General features: G+C 42.3%; 1 pseudogene; it reads left to right on the plus strand.

The window, feature by feature from the left end:
• Positions 1–1,125: 1,125 nt before the first annotated feature.
• Positions 1,126–10,518, plus strand: LOC122121429 (annotated as a pseudogene).
• The last annotated feature ends 4,674 nt before the right edge of the window (positions 10,519–15,192 follow it).

A 15,192-nucleotide genomic window follows, 5' to 3' on the forward strand; every position in this document is an offset into this window, starting at 1 on the left:
GGCAGCAGCAGTGAAGCAACAACTGCTCAAGAAGCAGAAAGATAGGAGGCAACATGCAAAGAAGTGTCTATGGTGTTTCCACGAAGACATGAGCAAGACTAAGTCACCCAATTAATAGTGGATGGCTGAAATGATTTCAGTGTGCACTGGGACAAATATGTTGCCCTTATTTGTCTAGTCCCTGGTCAATGAGTAGTCATGGCAGGTGGATAGTGGCTTAGCATTGAGGAGCCAAGAACGATGGTGGTTGAGGATGTGGAGTCTGCACTTCTTGGATTATGTATGATAAGTATAGTCACAGGTAAGGTTTTGCTGTCTCTCAAGCCTAGAAATTTCTGTCCATTTTTGGTCAGCAAGGTCATACATGTCAAATCATGAGTATAAAAAAACAGGTCACTCAGGCTGGTAGAGTGCTTACCTAGCATGTAAGATGCCCTGGGTTCGAATCCTCAGCACTGGATTAAAAAAAACTGGAAGTGGTGCTGTGGCTCAAGTGATAGAGTACTAGCCTTGAGCACAGAGAGACTCAGGGGCAGCAGTGAATTCAAGCTCCAGGACTGGGGAAAAAAGAGAGAGAAAAAAAACTGGTCACTAATATAAAGACTAATTGTGAGTTTTTAGTTTAACATACTGAAGAATTGAGGAGGAAGAGCAAGACTGGGGTACGGGTGATAGTTCTTCCCCTTTTATCATGGTACAGATTCCACCTTGGTAATGTCTGATTTTCCAATTGAGAGGAGAGACACAGGGCTCCTGACAGGGCTTTCGCAAAGTTTCTCCAAACTGAGTAGACCAGCAATGACCGAGCAACATCTCATAGAAGCCTCTTTACGACTTTCTGTCCCTCTGATGACCACATTGGAGAATATTAGGTGGTGTGATAATACACAGCCTTGACCTGGAACCAGGTGCCAGGGCTTCACCAGATGTTGGGCCACAACGTGTCCAGGGGGGGATCTGATGCAATCTCTTTTATCTGTTTTCAATGTGGCAAAATCTTTATCTCTGGTGGTGATCCAGACACTGCTAGTTATATTGTGCCTAGGTCTGAGGGCAAGAGATAATCTTAAGACCTTCTCCAGGTGGCAGGAGTTCCTCAGCCCATTCCAAAGGAAGCAGGACACCATGATTGCTTTGTTGGTGATCCTTCTCACTGTTGGGTACATCCTGGTCCTGGGGTTCAGCTTGTGGATTCTCATAGAATATTGGATGGTTATTGATGTTCCACCTGCCATCGTCCACACCATGAAGTTTCGGATTCTGCACTCCTATGGCCACCTAATATTCACATGGGTAAATTTGTTCTATTAATTATTGTATTATGCCAGAGTACTGAGAAGGGAAGCCTTGGGACAACATTTTGCAAAAAGGCAGATAGTCTGCAATTTCAGGCTAATACATATATTGGTCAGTGAAAAGATGTCATTCCTTTTGCTCTGAGCTCATTGTAGAAAAACAAAGCAAGTGTGAGGGCCATAAAAATGAACCTTGACTGTCTTTGTGTCCATTCACCGAATAGGCAGTTAACAGAAGAAACTCATAGAGTAGGTTCAAAAAGAAAGAATCTGTGGTCTTTTGAGTTAGACAATGAGTTGGTATAGTGCCTAGTGGCCCTGCCTATGCAGGACAGCATAGTTTAAACAGTGCATAACAGATTGGGTAAAACATATCCTGTTGCTTATCTAACACTTAGGCAAGTGAGGCTGTGGGATTCGCTGGCTGTTGATCTGTTTTGGAAGATTGGAACCAGCAGTTATGCACCAGAGTAATGAGGTTAAATTCTCCGGGACAAAAGTTTGCTGCCAGGGAATTTCCTTCATAAAATTGGGGTGGGAAAAAAATGTTATCTGTACCTAATAGCATATGTCCTTGAGCTTTGAAACTTAGCCAAGACATAGAACAACAAGAATAATGTATGATGTTAATACTTGAATATTTTTCATGTTTAAGTACTTGGGTTAGAGCTCAAGGCCTCATGCCCTCACTCAGCTTTTTTGCTCATGTTTGGTGCTCTATCACATGAGCCACACTTTTACTTCACCATTTTGTTGTTTTACTGGAGGAAAAGGAAGTCTCCCAGAGTTTCCTGCCTGTGCAGGCTTCCAGTCATGATTTTCTGAACCTCATTCTCTTAAGTAGTTAAGATTAGAAGCATAAGGCTTCAGTGCCCAGTGAATGTTACTCATTTTATTTGGCAAATAGCTTTTTGTCTAAACCATAGGAAGTTGTTAGGCATGAGAAGTCAATGCAATCCTAAAAACAGAAACAATAATAATGATGTAGAGAAGACAAAGGAAGCAGAGTATATTTTGGTGGCAGAAAATTATGTGAGGGTGCTCATTTATATATATACATATTGTTTATGTAATTACATATATAAACTGAGATAAATATTGATATACACGTATATATACCTTTTTCTGTAAATATATAAATTGGTACATACCTATGGAGAGGGGAGAGTCTGTGTTGTCTTAGTCTGCCTTTCTGCCCCAGGATACTAAGTGCTATTAGGGAGATCAGAAGGCCTTAAGAACATTCTAGGTCTTTGGCGTCCTCCAGTGAGATAGGAGGCCAATTGGCAAGTCAAAAGGCACCTCAAATGGGAACCAGATTCCATGCTACAATTCCCATTGTGATAATGAATCTGTGTCAGGCATAACTAGCCAAACTCACCTACTAAATCCAAGCCTCAGTAGTATAGCTAATCAGAAAGCAGATGCACAATCATAGTGAGAAATTGAAAGCTACCAGAGTCCATTGCCTGTAACTTAGAATTGTCATAGAATCAGGGTAACTCTGGAGTGCCTTCATCATACTTACAACATGTCATTTGTCCCTGACAAGAAAGGGCAGATGCTGAAGAAATCATGAAAAAGGCAAATCATCTTTGCAAAGTTCATTCTATGCTGATTTTATGCAGAAAACCATGCTGTTCTGAAGAGAGCACCGCCAGGAAAGGTGAAGTTGAATCACTTCATTCAAGGTTGAGGCAGCAGTCAGCAGCATTCACATGCGGAGTAGAGTTTCCAAGTCTGGGGATGCAGGGCTGAATTTGCAGCAGGTTCATAGTCAATCTTTGTCTTTGCAGTGATATGTATGGAAAAAGAGGACCCTAAGAGTTGTATCTTATGACTTTAGTGGTGTGAATTTTCTCATATATGTGTACAAGGAATGAGGGAAGTAATAAAAGAAGACTCCATTTGACCTTGGTAATGAGGTGCAAGATGGTAGAAATTATGTAAGAATCAGATTTAATCCAAGGCAAGTAGCAATAAGAATTCCATCTGATGAGAATGAATAGCTTTCCTGGATTTCCTGCTTCTCCATTCTCACAACCACTTGAGAAGTGTCAATATCCATAAACCTTAGGAGAATCTGATGAACTCATCTCCACATGGGAGCAGTGTGCACATTGATTCACACTGGTTTCAAAATGGCTCATATAGATCATTGAAAGGAACTGAGTCTTCAACGACAATTCAAATTTGTCTCCAACTCTCCTCCAGGGGTGTATACTTGAGAAGCTAAGAATTTGCTCGATGCCCAGATTTTATCAATTTGCACTACATCTACTGCCAATAAGGAAGGACCCTAGAGTGGTGGTGACCAACCGGCGATTTGGGACAATCCGCGTGAGGATGTTCCAGCCGAAGGCAGTGTCCTCCTGCCCTCGTCCAGGCGTCATCTTCTACCACGGAGGGGCTGCAGTGATAGGCAGCCTGGGTAAAGAGCTTTCCTGTGGTGTGTGGTCATGGAGGAAGGGCCTCATTACCCATCAGCCTCAGCTAGCTATCCAGTGACCCCTGGGTGGGGCCAATTCTAGCAGTCAATGGAGCTTAGTGGAGCTCAAACAAGTAGAGGTGAGGAACACATCATCAGTGGAATTGCACCTTCCTGGCAGTGTTTTTCACAATATGGTCCCTCAGTGCAGGTGCAGGTCAGGATATCCCCAAAGGGGCTTCTAGATACATGGCTATGACTCCTCCCTTCCTTTCCATTACTGCCTTTATCATATCTTCTCTGCCTGTAGAACCTGTGACAAACCCCTGCATTAATCACAGTGGGCCACCCAGAGACATTAATTCCTCACCAAAATCAATAGATAAGATTGTTAATCTTCCTCCTTCTAATCCCAACTCCTTAGTCCAAACTTCTAGTCCAAAGTCTATTTCAGATGCCTATGCCTTCTAGGGTCTCAATTTACCCTATTGTAAAATAAGCATTGCAGAAGTTAAGCCTCATGGTCCATTTGATCTATGACATGTGGTAAATTGTACATAGATATGTGATGTTGCCTACACAGAGATTCACAGTGTTATTTCAGAGGAGATAATAATAGGACACAGGCAGTCTGTAATCCAGAGCCCTACAACAGCAGCTGCTCTCAGTGGGCCTGTGGTGGCAAGTATTTGTCCCCATCATGGCCTGAACTCTCTTGTTCCTGTCTTGCAGATGTGTACCACAACACATGCAGTTTCATGGCCCTGAAGACAGACTCAGTGGTGCTCTCAGTGGGGTAAGTGGAGTAAGAGAGGGAGAGTAGCAGCCAGAGCAGTCTAGAAGGAGGATGTACAAGATCCAGGAGTCCTGACCACAGGTGTCCTTTCATACATTCACTCCCAGCCAGAGGAAAAGTGCCATAGGGTATCAGAAGGGTGGAAAATCCTCACCAACACTGGGCATGCAAGGATCAGCTGTGGTGGAGTAAACACAAGATTTCATCTTTCCATTTTACACAGTCTCCATCACTTTAACAAACACAGGAGGAAAGTATCTTATAGAGAAATAGGATTTTAATTTTGCTCACTATTTGAGGAGTTTAGTCCATGCAGGCTAGCGAGCTTGTTTCATTTCTCTGTTAAGGTATGTCATGATTGTGGCAAGAGGACATGACAGAGCCTAGCTGCTCTCACAATTGTAGTCAGGAAGCAGAAAGAGACAGAAATGTATCAGAAATAAGACACCAATTAAACACACTTACCTACTTTCTGCATGTAGCACCCAAATCTTATTATGTCCAAATAATACCCTGAAATTATTAATTCATCAGTGGATTCATTCATGTGTAAATTTAGATCCTTCCTTTTCCTATAACTTGCAATAATTGGTGTCAATTACTATGAAACCAGCCTTCAACCCTGAGGTTTTAGAGATACAACATAACACCACAACATTCTGCCATGGACTTCAAGGGCTCAAGGCCATCTCACAATGCAAAAGACATTGGTCCCTGTCCAAGAGTCCTAAAAGTGTTACTTGTTACAAAATTGTTCACAAGTTCAAGTCCAGGGACCGAGAATGTGGCTTAGTGGCAGAGTGTTGGCCTAGCATGCATGAAGGCCTGAGTTTGATTCCTCAGTACCACATACACAGAAAGAGTGAGAAGTGGTGCTGTGGTTCAAGTGGTAGAATGCTGGCCTTGAGCAACAGAAGCTCAAGGACCATGAGTGCCTAGACCCTGAGTTCGAGAACCAGCACTGTCAAAAAAGTTCAAATCCAAAGTAGTTTCTGAGACTCAAAATAAATTTCTATCATGGGTCCTTGAAAACTTAAGAGCAAGTTAAATTCTTCCAAGATGAAATGGGACAGAGTAAATAATCTCATTCCAAAAGGAAAGTATGGGAGTTCCAGAGCAAGAAGGAGAACAGAGCAAGCCCAAACCATTGCTGGGAAAGCATGAAGCCATGTGGTGCCTTTCCATCATCTGGAGCAGTTGTTGCTCCAGCCTGTGGGCTATGTGATTAAAACCCAACTTCTTCTGTGTTGCACTGGCTCCCATCACTGCCTGCAGATTTACTTAGCATAAAACCCATTTTCCTGACATCATCAACTTCTTTGTGTCTCCACTGCAGCATAGCTTCAGCCTCACACCTTCCCCCACCAATTACCCATCTCAAGGACTGCCTGCCTGCGGGGACTCCAACACTGCTTTGCTTTGGCTAGTTTCTCAGGCTTTCCTTTGAATTCTTAGTGGAACTATACCAAACTTTTCAGAGTAGTCATGAATGATGCCAAAAATTGTGTACCAACAGCACATGGAGTAGCTGGGCCTCTTTGGACCACTGTGGCATTAGCCAACTAGTGCAAGGGTTACTGAATCCTAGACACATAACTTCCTATAAGTCCTATGGAAAGAAGGTGCTCAAGTGTGAGTATAAACTTTCACACATGATCTCCTAATCAGATGGTGTCTAGACAATGTTTATTATTTTTGTTTTTTTTTTTGTCCGTAGTAGGACTTGAACTCTTGGCTTGGGCACTGTCCATGCGCTCTTCAGCTAAAAGTGAGCACTCTATGACTTGAGCCACAGCACCACTTCTGGTTTTTTAGTGGTTTCTTGGAGATAAGAGTCTCATGGACTCTCCTGGCCAGGCTGGCTTTGAACTGTATTAATCAGATCTCAGCCTCCTGAGTAGCTAAGATTACAGGCATGTAATCTAGTGCCACTAGTGCCCAGAAAGTCTGCATAATTCTTGAGATCCTCTCGAGGGATCTTTCCCATTCCTTAAGTGAAGTGTTCTTTCCTTTTTCTTAACTATTTTCTTTACTCAACTATTCCCTTTAACAACCATACCCTCTTTGTCCAACAGTTTTAATAATAACTTTCTGCAAGAGACTATCTATTTTTCAAATGTTCCTGCTCTGTCTCTTTGTTTCCAATTGTCTGTATCTCCCACAAAGTCTAAAGGCATGGGCAAAGTGGAGAGTTCTTTGCCAAAATGTCACACGAATGGCATTTAATCCGATTCACAAAAGAATCTGAGGTGTCTCCACCTCAGACCTCATGAGCAACATCTGTTATGTCAACATTCCTGTCAGCATGCTAGTCTTCAGAACTTCTCCCAGAATCACCTACTTCCCTCTAGGTCCACACTTGGGGGCCTTGCCACCTTACATACCAATGTTTTCCATATTCCTTCCACAGACAAGTTCCTAGGGCTTAAGAACCATATTCTAGTGTGGTCATAGCAACCATCCTACTTCTCTGCACATCAGTTCAAAATTTTCCTCACTCTAACCACTTTGTAAAGATATATTTTAGCTCATGGTTCCCAAAGTATTATCTCATAGCCAATTTGCTGCACTAATATGGACTGATCATATATTCAAAAACCAAAGCAAAATTGTCATTGAGTGGTATCAGAAAGATGACAGTGAGAGTCAGTGTCCAGAGAGAAGGTATACTTGAACAGCACCTTCAGTTTTCTACTTCTTCTAACTAGGTCTGACCACTAGTCACTGCCCTTTAATGCTGAGAGATTGTGAGTCAAGAAATGTTCCATCCAATGTTGAAGTAAGACCCTCACCATCTTGTTACCAGACTGCCGTCTCAGTTGGGTGTCATTCCAGGTTCACAAAATTTCCAGCAAATAATTGAATGAGACATACTTGACCTGTGATCCTAGCTATGCAGGTGACTGAGATCTGAAGATTACAGTTCAAAGCTAGCCCAGGTGGAAATGTCTCTGCGACCTGTATATCCAATTACCTGCCATTGTCAGATGTGTACCTGTGGTTCAAGTGCTATATTAGTTAAAAGAAAAAGACCCTTAGGAATCGCTCTGAGTTCATGTACCAAACCAAAACACCACACACATGAGTAATGAGAGAAGCAGAAGTTCATTGAAGGGAAAATGAGCTATAGTGAGTAGGCTACACTCCACAGGTAGGGAGTGAACCTGAGCAAGAGAGAGGCAAGGCCAGAGGAATGTTAGGCTGTTTAGGCAGAGGGAAAGGATAGAGAATTCCTCGCAAAGGAAGGATGCTTCATGATGGGAGATATTTGAGTGGCTGGTGGTGGTAGTATAATAGTTATGTAACTGTGTGTCTGTCCTAACAATGCATTCTGTTACAATAATATTAATGATATGTAGCACATAAACATAGGAGTTAATTGTAGGGGGGTTCTTCCCAGAATTCTCTTAAGAATACCCTGGCAGTGCACTGTGCATATGATGTGACACGAAGTAGAATTTTATTTAGTTAACCAATCAAAATAGTTTGCCAACAGTGCTTTGTGATAGTTATAAAGGGAAATTCAGGAGCAAATTAATGGGCTGCTCTTACAAGTGAGTATAGAACAACAGATCCTGGTTTCTCTGTCTGATTCAATCAGGTCATGTCTCAAGAATTGGCTCTACCAAGTAGGAAACAAGACATGGATAAATGAGCGTTTCCAACATACCTCCTATCCAAACTATAGAATGACTGAGCTAATAGGGAACATTCAAGAGATCTTTTGCAAAGGAACCCTAAGAATAGTTAAGATGTTAAGTAATCTTAATAAAATTAAGGGGAAAATTTTCACAAGTATATGAAAAGTCTGCTAATAAGCTTGAGAATTAAAAAAAACACCAAATCAATATTTAAAAATTTTCCTCGACCCAAACAACAGTCTAAAAAGAAAAGGACAAAATAAGGTGAATCTGAGGGTAGTATGTCTCTCAGAGGAGATATAGATGAAGATGGTAGGGAAGCAGCATTGTCTGCAGGCCCAGGTCAATGTCCTGTTCACTGTACACCATCCTTGATGGTTCTACAGGTTGACAATTCTTCCTTTAAACACCTACATATTTATCTACCTATGTACCTTCCTATGTACTTGCCTACCTGCGTATGTACATACTCCCCTACCTAAGAACTGCCAAGAATGGGGAGATGAATGTGGAGAGTAACTAAATATAAATCACTGTTCTTAGAGATAGCAACAAATCATTGGAGTGGAGAAAAAAATAGTAGGCACTGGTACTGGTATGATTCTATATTTAAGTACAAAGAGTCCTGAAAAGTCAGTGTGATACAGTTTGGAGAAGGGAGTGAGTGAAGTTTTTAAGAAGACTATAACTTTATGCCTCCCTGATGGACTCATTCCATTTGGATTTCCTCTGCATGAGGCTCCACAGCAGCAGTAGGACTCCAGTAAGTTACTAAGCATCTCTAGACTATTTTGAAATCACTAAGGAGAGTGATTTTACAGTGTCAAGTCTTTACAGTGTAAAGACTTGATCTCAACTGGCTACTATAGTACCTGAGCTTCTAACATAATAGTCCATGATCCAAAAAGCCTTAGAGAAAATGAAATTGCCTCACAGAGACCACAGCAAGGTGTCCTCGAGCACCTGCACTGATGGCTGTGAGGAATTTCACCGTGTGTTGTTATAGCAGATACTTGCAGAGATCTGGCCCATGGATCAGAGCAGATTGATGGGCAGCTTTGGAATTATGCAGAGAGAAAAGGAGCTTCAGACTTACCAGAGGGTTCCATAGGAACAGTCGAAGAGAAGAAGGCTGAGAGAAGTTTCCATTCAGAAATAAGTCCTTCCTTCTTACATTAGCCCTCTTCTTTCCTGTTTATTCCTCTGTGAAAAAAAAGGACAATTTCACTACGACATCAATCTTAGCTTCCAATGAATGCTGAAAGACTATGAGACCACCAGTAGCTGAAGTGCTTCCCTGCCCCATCATTGTGTATTTTCTGTTTCCAAAGCCAACAGATTGGATGTTTCAGAAACTTGGGTTTGCTTGCCTGTGGAAGCAGATAGGGGTTTGTATTGGGCCACTCTGACTCTAAGCAGGTTCTTCATATGCACACATAGAAAACATAGGAATCCACGTGTTTTTTGGCTATACACAGTCTGAGGACTTTATCGGAAGTGGTCTCCTCAGTGTGGTAGAGGACGCTGTTCAAATGGCATCTTCTAAACCCTCTGCTCAGTAGTGTACTGGGTTTCCTTTTTCCTCCACAGGTACCGCAAGCTTCCTGACTACCACCACCCAGTCTCTTTCAGGGATTGTCTGAATGCCACCATCCACTTCCTGAAGACACTAGATACCTATGGGGTGGACCCCTCCCGGGTTGTGGTCTCTGGAGACAGCTTTGGAGCTATCATTGTGGCATTCGTCAGCCAGGCCTTGGTGGGCAGAACAGATATTCCAAAGCTCCGGGGTCAGATCTTGGTTTACCCTGCTCTCCAGGGCATCAATTTGCAGTTACCATCACATCAACAGAACAAAAATGTCCCAATTCCCCTCACAGAAGTCATGACAGTTTTATGCCGTTATTTTACAATTGACCCCTCCTGGAAAGATGCCTTGTTAAAAGGTGCTTGTGTTCCTCCCCATATCTGGGAGAAGTATAAGAAATGGTTGAGCGCTGACAATCTCCCTGAAAGGTTCAGATACAAGTACCAAGCAGAATTTCCCGCACTTTTTAATGAGGATGCCTATCTGGAAACCAGACATGCTTTTGAAGTAGAATATGTACCCCTCATAGCTGATGACCAGATTATTGCTCAGCTTCCTGGGGCTCTCATAGTGACCTGTGAGTGGGACTCCTTCAGAGATGATGGCCTACTGTATAAGAAGCGCTTGGAAGACCAAGGGGTCCCTGTGACCTGGTACCACGCAGAAGATGGTTTTCATGGATGCTTGCCATTTTTACTAAAATTATTTTCAATTTCCCCTGTTGTGAGAAAGTTATGTCTGCCATAGTCAAATACTTAAGGGAAATATGATGGATTTGTTGTGTCTCTGTTTTAATGACTGTGCTTAGTAACTAAAAGGCCCTGGATTTGATATGAAACATTGATAATAGGGATGAGAGAAAAAAAAACAAAGACAAAAACAGCACCAAACAAATAGAAGCAAGGACTAAATGGTATATACCCTAATGAAGATGAAAGATGATCTATCCACCAGGTCTACAGCACTGAGGAAAATGATGCTATCAAAGGCAGAGAAAATAGCTTTGGTTTGGTCTTTTCTTTGCAGCATATAAGCATGTGCAGAATAAATTGCACTTATATGTCATGCTGTCACTGGGTGAATCGTTCTCTTGATGCTAAAGCTTGCCAAAGGCATACTCTTACTAAAGGTGGAGTCACCTCATTACTCCTGAGGTCATCGTCGGTCCAACAAAGCCCAACTCCCAATGCCTCCAGCTGACCTTTGTAAGCAGTTATTCTTGGGCTGGACTTCAAAAATAGGGCTTTATAAGAAACAGAGAGAGAGAAGGAGCAAAGTGAGGAGAAATGGCAGCCAAAATGAGTTCTGATGAGCTTCAAGCTTTGTGTAGTTCAAGTCTTATTCAGAATTCCTGAGGTAGATAGATCCCTGACTTCCAACAGCCAGGTTCTTAGGGCCAAGTCTTCCCTGGGAAGTGTACAGGGATGTAGAACATCCATCCCTAAGAGAGTCAGGTGCAGACTCCTTTCTCAGGAGACCCTCTGGGTCCTGAAAGTGGTTAGAAAGTACATAGTCTTTGCTACTCCAGTGTCATTCTCTCTGTTCATAAATAACTGATGGGGACCTCTCATTGCACACTAGGTCAGCCACAGTAGTGGCTACATGGCCAATGTGCATCTGTGAGATCCCCAGCCCCATTGTGGTCCTGATGCACTGAAGAGATGAAACTGGAGGATCTCTTCTGTGCAACCATCGCTTCTCTGGGTTCCAATACTGTGTTAGTCACTCTTTCATTCTTATAACTAATGCACAAAGAACCATCTAACGGAGGAAGCATTGATGCTGGTCCATTGGGTTCAGAGCTTTTCAGAAATTCAATCAGTTGTGGTGGAGTGGATATTGTTAAGCTAGTCACATCACAAAAGTCAAGAAGCAGAAAGAAAAAAGACAGGGGCAATGGAGGGAACGTGGGAGAGAGGGAGAGTGAGGAGTGTACACCCACTTGCTTTCTGCTTTCCTCTTTTTTGTGAGTCTGCTCTCTTTGGGATATTGCATCCTAAATTCATATGAGTCTTTCTCCTTTATTTAATCCTCTCTAGGAACATCCTTACAAAGAAAAATATGCTTTTCTAATCTCTCACACAACTCTCAATCCAATTAAGTTGTCAATCAAGAATAATCAACATAAATAGCAATTAAAACACACTCCTCTAATACCAGAAGGCATGTGGTGGCATCATAGGCATAGCAAAGTCTGGGAGACTCTGGGCTCCATAGCAACGCCATATCCCCAAATAATGAAGCACAAATCAATGGTAACAATGCCCCTCATCCTCTATGATTGATGGAGAGTGTTGTCCTTTAGGCCTCTCCTGTCCACATGGTAGATCCAATTGTATTGGGCTCATGAGACTCTAAGCAGACATGGTGCATGGTTTACACATCAGCAGCTTCCTGAGTACAGTCCCTGAACTCTTCTGCTCAAGGCTAGCATTCTACTGGTTTGATACACAGCTACACTTCTGGTTTCCTGGTGGTTAGTTGGAGCTAAGAACCTCATGGACTTTCTTGCCAAGGCTAGTTTCAAATCAAAATCCTCAGGTCTTAAACTTAAAAAGTAGGTACTTTTACAGTCATGAGCCAGAGGCCCCTGGCTATATTGGCATTCTTTTCTTTCTATACAGCAATTGTATCACACATTTGGTAACAACAAAACATACTCATTATATCGTGGTTTCTGAAATTCAAGGGTCTCACATAGCTCAGCTAAGTTCTGGTTTAGGGCTCCACCAGGCTTCCAGGAACCCGTTGGAGTTCTGTCTCAGTCTCAGCTGGAAATGATCCATATTCAACCTTTCGTTGTTAGGTAGAGTACAGACCTCTCAGGTGAGAGATTGAGAGCCTGTGTTTCTTCTAGCTTTTGGCCAGATGTCAGCTCTCCTGACTTTAGGTGATTACATAAATTTCACATATTTCCCAGCATTTTTTTTTTTTTTTTGGTCGGTCGTGGGGCTTGAACTCTGGGCCTGGGCCCTGTCCCTCAGCTCTTCAGCTCAAGGCGAGCGCTCTACCACTTGAGCTACAGCGCCACTTCCGGTTTTCTGGTGGTTTATTGGAGATAGGAGTCTCACGGTCTCTCCTGCCCGGGCTGGCTTTGAACCGCGATCCTCAGATCTCAGCCTCCTGAGTAGCTAGGATTACAGGCGTGAGCCACCAGCGCCCGGCGTTTCCCAGCATTTTGGAATAGTAATACTTACTTAAAATCACAAATAAATTTTAACCTTCACAAGACAAATTGTCATTATCATGGTTTATGAAGTTTGTGAATTCTATGAGCTTTGACAATACAATTATTTTTTCCACATCAGGTGATGTTTACATTTCTTTTCTTTTGCTTGCTGTAAGCTGTTCCCTCTTTCCCTCTCATTCCTCCCTTCCCATCGCTGTCTTCGGGTTGCTTAGTTCATGTTCATCTTTGTCCGCTGCAGCTGATGGGGCCTTTGTTGTGTGGTGTTCCATTTCTCACTTATTCTGCATCCTCCTTCTAGCTTCCCTCCATTGTGTGCATATATATATACCATATATATGGTCAAGAACATGGAGTCATTTAGCAATGATATGACAAAATGAGAAGCTGTCCATTGTCTCTACAGTCCTGCTACTTTGTCATATTTACTTGCATATTGGATTTAGCATCCACATATCAGGGAGACCATGTGCCATTTGTCTATTTGTTTTCGGGATACCTCTCTCAAAATGGTTCACTCTAGTTCCATCCATTCCCTTCAAAATGCCATTGTTGAATCCTTTGTAATGGCCGAATAATATTCCATTGTATATAGGTAACACAATTTTGGATCCACTCATCAGGAGTGGGGCATCTGGGTTGTTTCCATATCTTGGCAATTGTGAACAGTGCTGCAATAAAAATGGAGGTGTATGTATCATTGCATCTTGGTTCCTGTGGTTCAGGGTAGATGCCTCAGAGTGGTATGGCTGGGTCATAGGGGAGGTCTATATTTAGTTTTCTGAGGTACCTCCAGACTGCTTTCCAAAGTGCTTGTATCCATTCCCACCAGCAATGCAGTATGGTTCCTCTTTCTCTCCAACCCCTCCAGCGTTTGTCGTTTGCTTACTTTAGGATGTGGGCCACTCTGACTAGCATAAGGTGGTATCACAGGGATGTTTTTATTTGCAATTCCTTTACAGCCAGGGAAGACGAACATTTCTTCTTCTTCTTCTTTTTTTTATTTTTTAAATTTTATTTTATTTTATTTGAGAACATACTGTACAGAGGGGTTACATTTACATGGGCAGGATAATGCATACATTTCTTACCAAGCATTGCAGCCTCCTCCTTTGTTTACCCTTCACCTCCCTTCCCAGCCTCCCCCCTCCCCCCTACCCAATCATACCCCCCTCCCCCCCAGACACCGACATTGTAAAGCTGGTTTTGACATGACACTTTGTACTTCTCATTGTTGCAACAGGTCCACCTGAATCCTTAAACGACTTGTTTGTCCCCATCTCCTCCACATGTTATACTGACATCAAATATAGTGAAAGCGGGGGTTACACTGTGGGGGAGGGACATACAAAGCAACAAAGAAATAACCTTATAAATGCATTCTTCTTCTTCTTCTTTTCCATTTTGATCTCTTCTTCTGAGAAGTCTCTCTTTAGCTCCCTTGCCCATTTCATGTTTGCTTTGTTAGATTTGGGAGGGGTTAGTGTCTTGATTTCCCTGCATATAATGGCTATTAAGACATTGTCTGATATATTGCTGGTAAATATTTTTCTCAATTAGATGTCTTTCTTTCTAGTTTGGTTGCTATGTCTTCAGCTGTGCAGAAACTTTTTATTTTAAGGTGTCCCTTTGATCGAGTCCCTCTCTAATTTGTTGTGACCCTGGGACTCTGCTCAGCAAGATCCTGCCTGTGCGGATAAGTTCAAGTGTCTCTCCTACTCTTTCCTGCAGTAGTTTCAAAGTATCAGGTTTGATGTTAAGGTCTGTGATCATCCATTTTGAGTTGATGTTAGTGCACGGTGAGAGGCTAGTGTCCACTTTTAGTTTTCTGTTTGTGGCCACCTATTGTTCCCAGCACCAGTAGTTGAAGAGGCTATGATTCTTCCACTGTATGTCTTTCGCTCCTTTGTCAAATATCAACTGACTGTATATATGCAGTTTTATTTCTGGGTCCTCTAGTTTATTCCATTGGTCTTTGGGTCTCTTTTTGTGCCAGTACCAAGCTGTCTTTGCTATTAGGTCTCTATAGTAGAGCTTGAAATCTGGTATCATGATGCCTCCTGAATTCTTTCTTTTGTCTAGAATTGCTTTGGCTACTCTAAGTCTTTTGTTTTTCCACATGAATTGTAGGACTGTTTTCTCTATTTCAGCATAGTAGGTCATTGGGGTTTTAATGGGAATTGCATTGAATATGTATACCAATTTTGGCAGTATGGTCATTTTCACTATATTAATTCTGCCTATCCAGGGACATGAG

Source organism: Dipodomys spectabilis, unplaced genomic scaffold (assembly GCF_019054845.1).
Source record: "Dipodomys spectabilis isolate Male_0828 unplaced genomic scaffold, ASM1905484v1 ptg000188l, whole genome shotgun sequence".
Taxonomy (NCBI): domain Eukaryota; kingdom Metazoa; phylum Chordata; class Mammalia; order Rodentia; family Heteromyidae; genus Dipodomys; species Dipodomys spectabilis.